At 33.7% G+C, this 15506-nt stretch overlaps 1 pseudogene; it reads left to right on the plus strand.

Moving 5' to 3' along the window:
- Positions 1 to 525: 525 nt before the first annotated feature.
- Positions 526 to 15073, plus strand: LOC123672922 (annotated as a pseudogene).
- The last annotated feature ends 433 nt before the right edge of the window (positions 15074 to 15506 follow it).

The raw sequence follows: 15506 nt of genomic DNA on the forward strand, positions 1-15506 counted from the left end.
TTCTATATTTGGTTGTTTTGATAGATACGGTAAGTGATGTATTTAAGCCCTATTCAATTGAGAAAACTACCCAATGGGCACCGTTTGAATTTTCACGTTGTCATTTTGGTTTCAGAATTTAACGTGTTTTAGATGCGTGTAGATAATTGAATATATTCAACCTATTTTTTCAACGGTTAGTTTGGAAACTATATTTTATTTTAACTATAATACGTTATTCTGGTTCATTATTAATATGCTGATAGTAGACGTTATTTCAATATTGCATTGAAACCATTCAATAAAACCACCTATCTATAGAACACGTTGATTTTACGTTTTATAATAACTACTTCTAATAACACGTTTCCATTCAACGTTGATCTAAACATAATCTACTCTTTATTATTTATTTCGGTAACATACATGTTTGTGTTCAACATTATATCATCGTTCATATTGGATATATCTTTTAATCGACCTCTCAACCTTTTTTTTTGACTCAAATGGTTGATAGTGATAATGAAATATCCGTTTCAATCGATTATGAAACTACGATTTAATCAAGTAAGTCTATCACGTTGATATATGCCCTATTATTCCAAGTTATTCGTACATTATCAAGTAGCGGTATATCCCCATTATCTCAGAAGCTTTCAAAAAAATTTACATTTATGATGAACCCGGAAGTTCAAATAGAAAAATTAGTCTGAAATTGTCTCTAAACCATTTAATTCTAAAAACAGGGCCAATTTGCAAAAAAAAAATTTTTTGGAAAACATCATATTGACGGGTCACTTTCAAATTTTGCTCGAAGAATTGATCACCAAATCCAGTGAACCACCTTTTACAAAATTTGATTTTCTCTTATGTTCGTTATAAGTAAGAATATTTAGAATACATAGAGCTATTTTGAATAAACTGGAAGTACAAGAATGATATTTCTTTATATTTATCAAAACATCTACACAACACATTCACTTGATAATTTAAACGGTTGGTTAGTATATTATACATTATATACATTTGAAGTGACTCTTTGCTATTCCAGCAAAGTCACCCATAACACACTGAAATTGTCAGTTCACTTTAAAATACTGAAGCGAAGTAGCGCCGATTGCGGTTAGGACTTAGATGAGAACACTGCGTGCTGTAAGCTTTAAAATTATTTCCTTCAGACAAAGTCTTCCGCTGTGAAAATATAAGGTGTATTTTGCAGATATCACTGAGTGCTAAACTGACGATTCTATCATTGATCTCATGAAACAATGAAATCCCTCCAAACGATTCCTAAGGCTAATTATTGAAAATCATAAATCAAGACGCTTTGTTAGTTCTTCTCAGCCAGTGCTGAGTAGGCCAATGGCGATTCTTGTTCCAAATACTTTCGAGTCTGCAAAATTATAGATGACCTGTTTCAAATGAAGGATATCAAGCAAACTAAATAAACAATGGGTACCTACCATATATACGGAAATTTTGCTTTTGAAAAGAACTCTTTTGTGAGCTTTTATATACGCCGGTATTACATTTTTCTCCCCTAAAAAGACGCATATTTCAATTTGCTTGACATTTCAATTAATTTTATTTCTAATAAGTAGCTACCGTTTCCCATTTTATTAATTTTTTTTTCAGAAAAACTCAGCATTACTAAATACATGTTTAAGAATTTTTTCTACGTCGAAATGATATCATTAAGAGGTAATGATTCAATAAATATACTCCCGAACAAATTTCATAGTGCCGTATTCTTATACGCTAATTGCAAGGAAATTGAGTATTTTTTGTTAAGGGTAAGAAGAGAAATTTCATGGTTAATCATTATTATTATAAGAATTATGTATGAATGGAAAATTATAAACAAAAAATTAATGAGAAATTATAAGAAATATTCCGTGTTGCATTCACGACTTTGTGACTCGTTCACCAAACAGACAGGTACTGGGTTATCCATGTCGAACAAAACTCTCATCCGAAGCTTCATATAGTTGAAGGTCAGCCATTTAAAAATATGGATCGTTTAACGTGTGAAAATTGTGAAATAATGATTCCGTAGTAAGGATCACGTTGATCTGTAACTGATGTCTTAAGTCCCATACATCATCGAAATGCACACTCGATCGAAAATATTACTGCTGCAAGTCAAAGTGTTGAAGAAGACCTAAATTCATCCATTCCTCGGTGCGCACAACATTTGGACCTCTCTTACGGTATGCTGAGTCGATTTTGCATCTGTATTTGCACTTGGTGGCAATGTAAACAAACAAAATTGTCTTAAACAGGCTAGTGAAAATCCTCATGTAACTGCTAAGAGACATCACATCCACAAAGAGTCAGTGTATTTTGTGCAATTTGGTCTGGTGGAGTGATTGGCCGTACTTCTTTGAAAATGAAGGTTTCACTCAAACCGTTAATTCTCAAGGTTGAAGCCAAATTAATTGATTACCGATTTTTCGGCCTGAAATTAATGATAGGTATGGAATTGGAAGACATGTGGTTTCAGCAAAAAGGTGCAACAAGCAAGAAAAATTGCTAGGACACGTAATTTCTCGTTACTAATACACTGCTCAACAATTGATAGAGATCACTTACTTGTTCTAAATTTATTTCTGAAATATTCGCTCCAAGATTATAAATTTAGTCAGATATCAGAGTATTTTCAGTTTATAATATGGTTCACTTGAGAAAAGAATGAAAAAATGGAAAGTTGGAGAGAAAAAAAGACTTTATTAGGAACACTCAAAATTCTGTGTTTGAACAACATAAAATTTTTATGATGAAACCACAAGAAGGCTGAAGTTTCGGTTAAGCTAGTACCTAGTTGGTCCCCCACGAGCTCGTCTCAAGCATTCTACCCTACGAGGCATACTTCGATCAAACGATTTATAAAATTTTGGGGCAAATTCGTCCAAATATCCCGTAAAGCGTTAGAAAGGTCCTCCAGGTTATTGATCGGTTGTTCTAAGGTTGAAAATTGTCTAGACATCTCAGACCAGACATGTTCGATGCAATTCATGTCTGGAGAGCGAGCTGGCCAGTCCATCCTATCAATAGCATGAGTTTCTAGCGCTTCATAAACCAGACGACTACGGTGTGGACGGGAATTATCGTCAATTAAAATGAAATTCTCGCCCACGGCAGCCGCAAACGGAACAATTATGAGTTCAATAATCATATCGTGATATCTCTGGCTGGTCATGGTGGTGTTCTGCAGAACAACCAACTCTGTGCGTTGGTTCAAACAAATGCCTCCCCATACACATATAGGACCTCCGCCAAAAGCTGTTGTGGGTACCATAAACTGTTCTGCATACCTTCGACCTCTTTCCCTCCAAGCAAGAATACGTCCATCGGAGTTGACCAAACGAAATCTAGACTCATCCGTAAATAAACATCGGCTCCAATCTTCAAGTGTCCAATTGCGGTGCTCCTCATCCCATTGCCGTCGATGAACCCGGTGTTACCTATTCAAACGGGGATGTTGTACCCTCCTACGTGCTCTCAAACCACGAACATGTAGTCGTCGTCGAACTCCTGTTGCAACTCTCAGTGGTCTATTGAGCCGCGACGCCGGGTAAGTGGGATTTCTCCTAGCATTGAGGATCAAAAGACGATCTTGGGCAGCTGTTGTACTGCGCTGCCGACCTCCCCCATGAACATACGCTACTGAGTCGTTTTGGATGAACCTATTCCAAGCCCGACTCACGACACTTTGCGAAACATTCAACCGCCGGGACACTTCTCGCTGGGACAAACCTTCCTGTATCCACCGTATGATTTGGTCCAGTTGCACAGGAGCCAAACGTCTTCTCGGCATGACTGATAAGCTGATATTGTTCTCATTTCTTCAATTATTGTCACCTTATGTGTTTGAACGAGAGAAAAAAACAGATTCAATAACAAATACTTTTTGCTTTTCACTCCACCTATAACAGCCTACAGATAATAATCGATTTTGTGAACAAGAGCCGATGAAGTGAGGAAGACTTTGATATAATCAACTCAAAACATCTTACTTTTTCCTTAGAGAACATATAATGTACAGATATTCACGAGATAACTTGAAAAAAATACAAATGAAGAGAAGTTCATAAGTGATCCCTAGCAATTGTTGATCAGTGTATTTATCGTCTTTGGACTTTTTGTGGCGTGATGCGAATGATTGTTTTTATACCGATAATCCTCAGACTATTGATCTAAAATCCAACAGCAGTCAAATTATTGGTGAGATACTGCCTGAAATATGCCGCCGAGTCGTCGAAAATAACCTCACAAGGATCGAGTTCTATAAGAGATCACGAGGAGGATATTTGAATGTATTCCACATATAATGGCATTATATTGAAATAAAATTCAATCGATGTTTTGAATGGAAGTGTGTTTATTCACATTTACTTTCGGAACTTTGGATAATTCTTTATCATTTTGTAACAATCAGCCCTATTCTGTAACTTCAAATCGAATAGAAATAGTATGGATGGAGTAGAAATGCACCTATCGTAAAACATTCCGATTTCTCAGATTACGATTCGATTCGTTCGTTTCTATTCGAGTTACAGATTAGGGCTGAATGTCTGAACTCTCAAACGATACATTTTTAGAGTGGTGAATCAAATTTCTTTGGCATTAAACATCATTGGTTGATTCTTGGAAAGGATATTAACATCACAAATATATTGAGAGTGACTCAGCTTAATATGGATAGTGATGTTTACGTACTAATACCAAACTTTGATCAGGAAAGCAGATATTTCGATGTATTCGATGTCTACAATCCTGCTTTCAATAATGGAGGATCCTTAAACAAAACAATAATAGGAAAATATAGTGATGAAAATGGTTTTCAAATCAAACCAAGAGGATTGAAATATACTGAAAGAAGAGATATGTCTAATGTTAAGCTAAGGGCGACAATAACAGTCAGTATATTAGAAAGGTTTTGACTCACATTTTTGTTTTTTCATTTATATTGATTTTTTTTTCATTTTATCGATTTCAGAAAAATTAGGTATTCGAAAAAGAATAGCAAAATTGGATAAGTATTCTCGATTCTCTAGAGATTATTTGATTCTTGATTCTCTAGAAAATTTTTCTCGAGTTTCTGAAAATTTTTCATTATGACCATCAAACCCTAAAGTTGTAGATTGCATGTGACCAATAACGAACGAGATATACTCAGTGAAAAAAAAGGCAGTAAATATTATGAAATTGCTTTTCTACCGACCTCTGTATATGGTTGAGAAGTCAATCTGTTTTGACAAGTTGAATACCTTCGAAGGCTAGGCTAAGTAATCATATCACTTTTAGGCCAATCTTTATTTATTCTTTTGTGAGGATTTCGTTTTCTTTATAAGTCCCATTTCAGGAATAATTTTGTTTTCCAGTTACCGGTGAATTTTTCCCTACCCTTATCAGAATATTTGGTGTATGACGGACAAAGAGAGATCAACACATTCAACCGATTTCAAGGCAAATTAATATTATTTTGTCAAGATTACCACAACTTCTCGTGAGTACATTGCTTGTTTTGATTTATTAGGTCAATTCAAAAGTCCCAGGTCTGATGGCAGTGCTTGTATTAAATCCATATGATTTTTAGTTAGTAGGTACTACACCTTCAAACGATAAGTGTCAACATTTGACAGCAGTCTGATCATTAATTTGTGAGATATTGCGTTGTGAGTGTAGCTACTTTTGTTATTTGAAAAAAAAATGGAAAAAAAGAATTTCGTGTGCTAATAAAGTCTTGAGAAAAATACAGTAGGAGAAAAATCCTGGCTTGATGAATAGTTTCCGGGGTCTGCACCAGGAAAATCAACTATCATTGATTGGTATGCGAAGTTTAAACGTGATGAAATGAGCACCGAAGATGGCAAACGCAGTGGACGCCCAAAAGAGGCTGTCACTGATGAAAAAATAAAAAAAGTTCACAATATAATTTCGAGTACTGCTCTGTGCTTCGATATACCCTATCAGAAATAGTAGTTCCTCTATCAGAAATAGTACGGTACCACACTATGTAGTGCTGTCGTGCTGCAATATGCGGCTGGGCTGATTGTTGAAAAGCCTCATCCTCATTGTTTAGTGCTGTTTTTGGGATGGTGATATAATTGGGCCTTATCGTTCTTGCCTCATCAAGGTACAATCGACTATTTTGATTTAACTGGGGAAATCAATGGAAATTTTGTTCAGGAAGCAATATGTGTAAGAAACTCTATAATAGTATCACTGTTATCATGAATGGATACAAGCAGAGAATTCATAAGTCTTCAATCTCAACAAATATTATTTCCCATTGTCCTCATTCTGTAATTCAAAACAAATTGTTTTCCTTTTTCCTACATCCAAGAATTCATCTCTAAACAAAATATTTCGGCTGTAAATTCTAGATGATATACAGCTTCTTCGGAATGTTTGCCCTCGGACAACATTGCCAAGGAATTGGGAAAGAATCCGGCATTGTCTTTCAAGCGAATGGAATATGAAATATGAGGGTTGTTGTAGGTGAACAGAATATTAGATATATTTATATAGAGAGGATGCAAACAAATAATGGAATGTTCCAGGGAACTCTTATTAATCGGGGCATATGCTCAATATTTCATGGTGAAATAATAGTAGAGTCACGATGAAAATTCCATCAAAGCACTAATATATTTGTTTGATTTATGGTTGATATGACCCTTTACTTCACTACATTTCTGGATGTGAAATTTTTTTTGTACTAGTGCGGAATTAGAGTATGCCATAACAATAGTTGTAAGTAGCATGTTACGCATCACTCGAAGTTACTAACTAGTCACTAAGCGGCGATTGCGTAATTCTACGAGTGCGAGATATGTTGAATTATAAAATCGAATTTTGGCCAAAAAAATTTGTTTTACTATGGTAGACCGGGGACTTTTCAATTGGCCTGTTATATACCAGTTCAATAATACCTACAATCATTTTAGTTGGAAGAATATTGAAGTAACTGAATCATGGGGTTATTTACTACCGAACAATTCGTTTGACGGTCTTGTTGGTCAATTGGAGAGGAATGAAACAGATATTTCACTTTCTCCATTATTCTTCAGATCAGATAGATTGGAAAGAATCGATTATGGTAGAAGAACATGGATTATGAAGTATGACATGAACTTTGTTATCGAATGTCTACTGAAACTTTTCACACTTTTACAGGGTGGCATTCATTTTTAGAAATCCGAAAGTACCAGCGTCTTTCACTGTTTTCATGAAACCACTTTCTTCATCTATATGGTTAGCAACTTCCGTTATATTTGTGATTTCTGTATTACTTTATAAACTGATAAGCAAAAAAGAAAATGAGCACTTAGAAGTTAGTCCAGCCAGTTGGAGTGAATTGATTCTTTTCATTTTTGGAACTTTCTGCCAGCAAGGTAAGTGAATTAATTATTAATGTCTTTTTTCTTATTCACTTACAAAAGCATGCCTAGGTATTTCCATTTCCGTATAGGTGAGAGTTCTATCGCGAAATACATACGAAATACATACAATGAATAAACTTATTATTATTATTATTATTATTTAAAATTTCACCAAAGCATTTAAATGACAATAAAGAACGGTTTTGAACTGGAACAATAGTCTACGTGCATATAGAATTTTTCACATATACTAGGAGCATATAATTAAAAGTGGCTATATATTTTTCAACCATTTTCCAGAGCAGAGCCGTATCTAGGTGCAATTGCGCCTGTGGCAATATGTTAGACAGCGCCCCCCATTTTCGATGATTTTTTTTTCACCCATTATATTTTCTTATAATATTTTTTTATTCATAATTTGAGTCATATGCTTTCGATGAAGTTTTAAAATAATAACCAATATTATACAGGGTGTATATGATATAGTTGCTAAAAAATTCAGGGAGAAATTACTTGTCAAAAAATAGGGTGGGTTTTTCATATAAACTTTTTTTTTGCGCCTCCATCTCCTTAGCTGTAGCCCCCTAAAGATGGCTCCCGAAAAGTAGTTTTCAATTTGTGAAGGGTTTATAATTGTTGTTTTTTATTGTTTCATTCATTTCGTATTTGTACCATTTCTCAATAAAATCATCGTTTTGACATCCGCCTATTGGATGAATTTGAGGTCGAAAATAATTCCAACCTCCACAACTCAGACGTATTATTTGTTGATGTTTTTTTTCGAAAACTGTGAATAAAAGCAAAAATTACAAGAGACCTCATTTGTTAATTAGTCTATCCAAAATTAATTTACTCATTGTAAAATATGAATAAAGAAAAAGTTAAGTTTGATAAAACGCAAAAAACTCGTTAAAATAGGGGTAATAACACATGTCGAAGCTCGACCCTAATATTTATGATCTGAATGCGGCACCTTTGAACATACCGACGCTCAACAAATATATTTATGACTAGATTACGGCACGCTTGAACATAGCCATATTTATATTATTTCTTCCCTTAAATTAAAGTTTTGTTGATCTTGAGATCATTTTGGGCAAATTCTATGGAAGGCTAGCAATATTTTAAATGTTTCCAGATTTCTCGGCATCGCTCGTTGCGAGGCGTATATAGGTATAACATGAAAACCGAATTGTGATCTTCCGAATTATTTCGCCTGGACCTCCAATATTTTTTCTTTTGATATTTTCGGGCGCCTCTGTGGGCCTTGCGCCCGTGGCAAGTGCCACATTTGCCACGCCCTAGATACGGTACTGTTCCAGAGAATTCATTCAGGAAAATGGATATCCCCTCAGTATTTCACTTTGGTGAATCGAACTTTTAGATTAAAATGAGGGTTATCCATGCGAGCTTCAACCAAATAAATTTGTTCTACGACTTTATATACATGGTGAAAATCAATCAACGTAGACACTCTGATTCTCATTCCTGGAATCTTCTGATACATCTTTTGGATATACCTTTTTGTCCAAAAATTCAATACCAACTGACAAAATAGTCCGAATCGTGTCATTGTCTTTATACTAGTTGAGTTATTCAATTTCTTGGCCATTTACTAAATTCTACACTATTGGATAATTTATTTTTTTTCGATTGATTTGAATATTTTATTAGTTAGAATTATATTTCTCAACAAAAAAGTATTTATCAAAAAGATATATTAATAACAATTATATAATAATTTTTATTTTTATATTGGATTGCGTTCATCAAGTTGACTCATTTGATCTTTGAAATTTATATTGATAATATATTGATTAAAGTCACCAAAAGCCAAAATTAAATCATCGAAAATTGTTATTTCAATTGAAAATGATGATTTGAATATCCATTTCACAGAAGAGTAAGAGAGAAGACGTACGACTTCACCTATTGAAATAACTATCTCTATAAATATTAGCAGACATTTTCCTTTCAGTAAAACTACGTTGTTCTCAAATGTAACTTAGTGAAACGAATATAAAAGTTATAACTTTATAAATTCAATAAGTTTTTTGAACTATAAGGCACTGATAAGGAAAAATTGTCTGAGAAAATACAAAAATTCCGAAGCGCAAGTCTGTCTTTATTTATTTTAATTTGGTTATTCAATTTATTACGCGTTTACTCAGTTGTATAGTTTTGGATGTTTGTTTTTCTTCTAGTTGGATTTAATTTTTGTTAGTTAGATTTTTATCTTTTTCGAGACGAAAAACTATATTTCAAAAAGATGTATCAGATAGAGAAGATTTTGGCACAATTATATCATAATTTGGATATTTTGGGGGATTTTCTTATTCATTCATAAATTCATGAGTGAGTTGACCCCCTGAACAAAATTCGATCAAATATAATCACAAATTACACAGGCCAACACACATTTTGGTGCCTGCGATTTTTTAACTGTTCCTGAGTAATTTTTGGATGCAGAATGTAAAAAAGTTCTCAGATTTTGTCTATCAGATCTAGTTCTTGAGATTTTTTAAAAAATTGTGTATATAATTTACGTTATAACTGTTATAATATATAATATTACTATTGACAGTTAAAAAAAAACAAAGACACATGGATTTAAGTATTTATTGCAAAAACTTAATTTACATAATTACATTAGTCACTAATCACATAAAAATTTTCTTTTATACGATTTTCTAGAATGGAGTTTACTAGGGCAGTCTCGCTGAAGGCTCCAGCAGTAGTCCACCATCATGTGGCTATCCCATCGTCCTTGATTACGATCTTCCATAGTTTTAATATCCTGGTGGAATCTTTCCCCCTGTTCTTCACTACAATCACCTAAGTTTTCTGGAAAACGATCTAGGTGGCTGTGGAGGTAGTGAACTTTTATACTCATGTTACAGCCGAGAATATTAAAATTTGAAAGCATAGTTTCCACTAATTCTACGTAATTCTCTGCTTTATGATTGCCAAGAAAATTTTGTATTACTTGAACAAATGAACTCCAAGCGTTAGATTCAGTCTCGTTCATTGATGTGGTGAATTGTGGATCTTTAACAAGTTGCCTTATTTAAGGACCATCAAATATACCAGCTTTTAGTTTTTCCGTGCTAATGCCAGGAAATTTACGTGACAAATACCAAAAACAATTTCCATCTCGATTTAAGGCCTTCACAAATTGCTTCATTAGGCCTAGCTTGATATGCAAGGGCGGAAGTAAGATTTTTTCTCTTGAAACCAAAGGTTCGTTGATCACGTTTTGTATTCCTTGAATCATGACATCTCTTGAAGGCCAATTTTTGTTAACCCAGTGCTCATTTTTAGCTCTGCTGTCCCAAAGGCACAAAAAACAAGGATATTTTGTATAACCATTCTGCTGTCCAAGGAGGAAGTTAACCATTTTTAGATCAACACAAAATGACCACTGATGTTCTTCGTATTTAATTTTTCTCAAAACTAATGCTATTGTTTCATATTCTTCCTTCATGGTAGTAGAATGATCAATAGGAATTGAGCCATATTTGTTACCGTTATGTAAAAGAACACATTTTAAACTACGTTTTGAACTGTCAATAAAAAGGCGCCAATCATCTGGAGTGTATTCAGGCAAACCCATTTTTTCTAAGAGCCCTTTTATATTGTTACAGAATACCAAGTCATTTTCCTGAGTGAAAAAAGGCAGCAGATCCTTATCTCTTTTACGATAAAATGTAATATTAGTACCTCGACAAAGTAGATTTTTTCTTTTAATCTGGATGCAAGTAATTGAGCGGATTCCTTTGAGAGATTCAGGTCTCTTATAAGATTTAACCTGTAACTCAAAAACTAGAGCTGATAGAAAAAATCTGGTGGCATTTTTTGGAATCAGCACATTAAAAACATCTAAAATCAGATGTTAGATTTCTGGCACCAAATTTTTTTTTTCATTTTGTTGGCCTGTGTTATAGACAAATGTATTCTCAACACTAATTTCAATCATCATATATCACCAAAACGGAGAACTGTTTGTGTTTTCGGTTTTTAAATCTACAAGATAGGTCCCTTACATCAATGAACAATGGCTGTCAAGTTGCGGGATACCTTATTATAAACCAAAAATTATTCTCCTGATGACTCCTAAAGTGTTTTGCATCAAGAGGTTTAATTTTTCTATTGAAAAAAGGGGATGTTTTAAGGAAAAGCAATGGACCAGTGATTACTGACTAAATGTGAATTTTTAGGAACAACATTGAATTCAACGCTTGTTTGTGGACGTATTGTTATACTATTTGCATTTATATTATCTCTAGTCATCTATCAATTTTATTCTGCAAGTATTGTATCGATTCTTCTGATGAAACCTCCAACTCCGATTAAAACGCCTGAGGATCTATTGGCTTCACAAATGGAATGTAGATCTGAAAATATTCTATATAATAAGGACTATTTCAAGGTAAATAGCTTTTCATAATTGAGATTGAATACAGGTACTATAAAGAATACTCCATTCGATAATGATTTATCAGATATCTATTTCCTGAGAACATTTATGTAATTTAGTCTCAATGTCAGTAAAGCACTATAGACACCTGAATGTATGAAAAATGGTTACCGAATTATTTCAAATGTTATTAGTGTTATTTGTAGACATTTATGCCCTTAATGACAAAACCACATTATAAGTTGTGCAAAGTAGACATAACTACTAAAGCTACAAATGAAAGATTATCATAATTTTTGAACCAGGGAACATATTTGAATACCTTTTTCGTACTTTGCAGCTAAAAAGGCTATTTTTTTCATTGATCGCTAAGGTTTTTGAATTTTTTAGGGGTATTTATCGTATTTATTTATGAGTTTCATGGCTAGAAGGAAATAGTATATTCTAAAATAAGCTGCAGAATGGGCTCCTATTCCAACACGAATGTGTGTTGGAATTGCCTTCTGCAACGAATATTAGACGATATTTTCTCTGTTTCAGTCAATTTTTGTGAATTATTGTCGAAATTCAATGAAAAATTGCCTTATGCCTTCCCAAAACATAACTGATCCTCCTTAGTATGAAACGACTTCTCCAGCAAAAGATAGTCTTTCGTGATGCCCCTCTCCAAAATCCTCAGCAGAAAATTCATTCAAGATAATTGACAAAATGAAAAATTTAGCTCTTCTTTTCAAAGAGTTTTCGACTTTAATAGTCCTCGAGATACCTATTTTCACTAGACAACAAATTTTGTTTGGACGGATTTACACGCAGAGATTATTTCAACATCGAATTCTTCGAATTAAGATATTCAGGCAAAACGATAGGCAGCTGGTTTCATAGCGCAAAAATGAAGAAAATTTGAAATTCTTTGTTTCAAAATATATCAACATTAATTGTAGTCTTATAGAGATAAGATTGAAGTAGAAAATGTGCTTGGTATTTTTAGAGAGCGAAGGATAAAACTTCATTAGACATATTTCGTTATAAACTGAATGGTGATGAAGGTTTTGATCATTTTCTTACACCACAAGAAGGTTTGAAACTTGTTTCTAAGGAAGGATATGCTTTCAACGTAGAATTGGCAACTGCATACCCAATAATAGAAAAAACCTTTCCGGAAGACATCATTTGCGAATTGAAAGAAGTTCAATTGATGAGAGCCCTTCAAATGTTTAGCTCTTTCCAAAAAGGTTCTCCGTTCAGAAAAGTAATAAGCGTAAGGTGAGTAGAACTATAAATAATAATTGTGATATAGATATCGCATGAAACATTTTTCATACGATATAGCACAATCAATATTCTTCCAATAAAAAAACTGGTGGGTGTAGGGGTTAACTTCAAAGTGGATAGAATTAATTTTGAGAATAGAAATCGACAGGTGAAAGGATTTTTCTCAATTAATATTGTGTGGCTCGTCTGACTTCGTTGAATGTCAAATCTTCTTCTTCTTCATCGTCCATTAGGACAGTCCTGTGTTCACATCAATGATTTCCTAGTTGTAGCTGCGATGAAAAAGATCATCTTTTATACCATTTTATAGGTGGTCATCCTGAAGGTCGAGATGCATTTGTGTTTTTCCTTTGCAATCTTTGCCAACCGATCACCCAACATTCTGTTTACGTAGTCTCTCTATACCCTTTGCCGGTTTCTTGCTCATCTTACCACATCCTGGATGTCACATATCGCTCTTAAGTCTTCGCTCCTCTTGTGGTCAAGTAACTTGTATCTCGCTATTGATCTCAAAGTGCTCATTTCATTTTTTTCAGAAGCCGTTTAGTTATGGTCTGGTCTCGAACGTATTTCATCATTGGTCTTACGCTGGTCTAATACAGGGTGAGTCTTTAACTTGTACATATATTTCAACCGAAGATTCCTGAGGTCGAAAGACACACTTTTTGCTGTTACCATTTTTCTGATTCAATTTTTTTTCACACTTAGTATGGCGGCATTCTGGATTTGTCTGGACTTTGATAAAAGTTTATATTCAGAAAATATTCATCACATCAATAAAAAACTATATTCTGAAGATGATTCTCTTCGATTCCATTCCATTTGCGACATAAAAATAAAACAACATTTTTTAAAGGATTTTCAACAGCCTATATCTCCTCAATTAAGCTGAAAAGAATGTTGGAGGAAAAAAATGTTGTCTTTGACCTCAGGAATCTTCGGTTGAAATACGAGTATATGTATAAGTCAAAGACTCACACTGTAGATTTTGATTTAGCTCCTTGTGCTCATATATTTATTCCACCAAATTATTATGTATATCCCAAGTACCCTGATGTTAATGTTTGGGCTTTGACTTTATTCTTCAAATTCCTATTACTAGTTATGTTCATTCCTCGATATTTGGATTCCACAACTTGTTCCACACTCTAATCGTAGGTATACAGCAAGTTTATATCTTCTTGGTTCTTTAGAAACTGTGAGAGATTTTGTTCACTTCACGGATTTTGCATGTTAAAAACTTTCCCTTTTTGCTGCAATTCAAACAGAAGCCTTTGTAAGTTGTCTTCATCTTCTGAGATGATCACTTCGTCATCAGCATAACACACTATTTTTATTTCTTTGTTTCCCATGCGGTATCTCCTTCCAGCTTCTTTTCTTTGTTTATTATGTCATCCATTATGATGCTGAGTATTAAATCACGCATAAATATCGCTGTTTAGTCGTAATAAAACAAAATACCCTTCATTTTGCAGATTGCAGAGATTCGCAGAAGTTGGCATCCTCGACCGAGAAATAAAACATTGGCTGCCAAAAAAGCCAGTGTGTTTGGATACGTTGAGTTCTTCTAAATTCACAGTGGGAATAACCGATTTATATCCCGCTTTTGTAATGCTTTTTCTTGGATTGATCTTCACATATTTGATTTATTGGATGGAAGTGGGAAGCAAAAAGTTTGATTTGCATAAATTAAATAGAAACAAGATACCATTCACTAACTAATTTGAATTGTTTTTGTAGCGCAAAACAATATATTAGATATTAAAATCACCTAGACTATTTTTCCAAACTAACCATCATAAGCCAATTTGCAGAAAATCAAATTCATAATAGTTTATGTGATTTTATTCGTAATTTAGGGTATTTATATTGTATTTGATTATATTGTAGAAACGTTAAAATCGATCACACTCCTTATGAGTGGCAATATGCTCAAGACTGGTTTTGAATATTCTGGTAAAAAAAACTACCTATATTTTATACTCCTCGTCTCCCCCATTTTTTTCATAAGAATCTCATTAACTCATGAACAGTTGAGTCCTGAAAATATTTTAGGGAGGAAGATCATTGTCTTAATACCCAACATGTAAATTTTCAGCACGATATTATGATTAATTTTCCATAACTGCCCAATAGGCCATCGCGGTGAATCACACTGTTTTAAAAAAACTTTGTTCAATAATAACAGAAAATCCAATGGGTTTCTATCTTCTTAAAAATGGTTAAGATTTCTTCTTTTCAGTTTACAATGTCGATAGTGGTAGATAATATTTTTATTATATGTACAATGAAAAACACTCATAAAAAAACACTCTGTGACAGCTTTTGCTTCAAAAAATTTTTTTAATTGAAAATAAGACGTACAAAAGGGATCAGTATCACTGGACTCAGAACTAAGATGCATCCTACAAAGGATCATCAGAACAGAACCATAGATAATTCAAGCAAAA

This window comes from Harmonia axyridis, chromosome 1 (assembly GCF_914767665.1).
Source record: "Harmonia axyridis chromosome 1, icHarAxyr1.1, whole genome shotgun sequence".
In the NCBI taxonomy this organism is placed as follows: domain Eukaryota; kingdom Metazoa; phylum Arthropoda; class Insecta; order Coleoptera; family Coccinellidae; genus Harmonia; species Harmonia axyridis.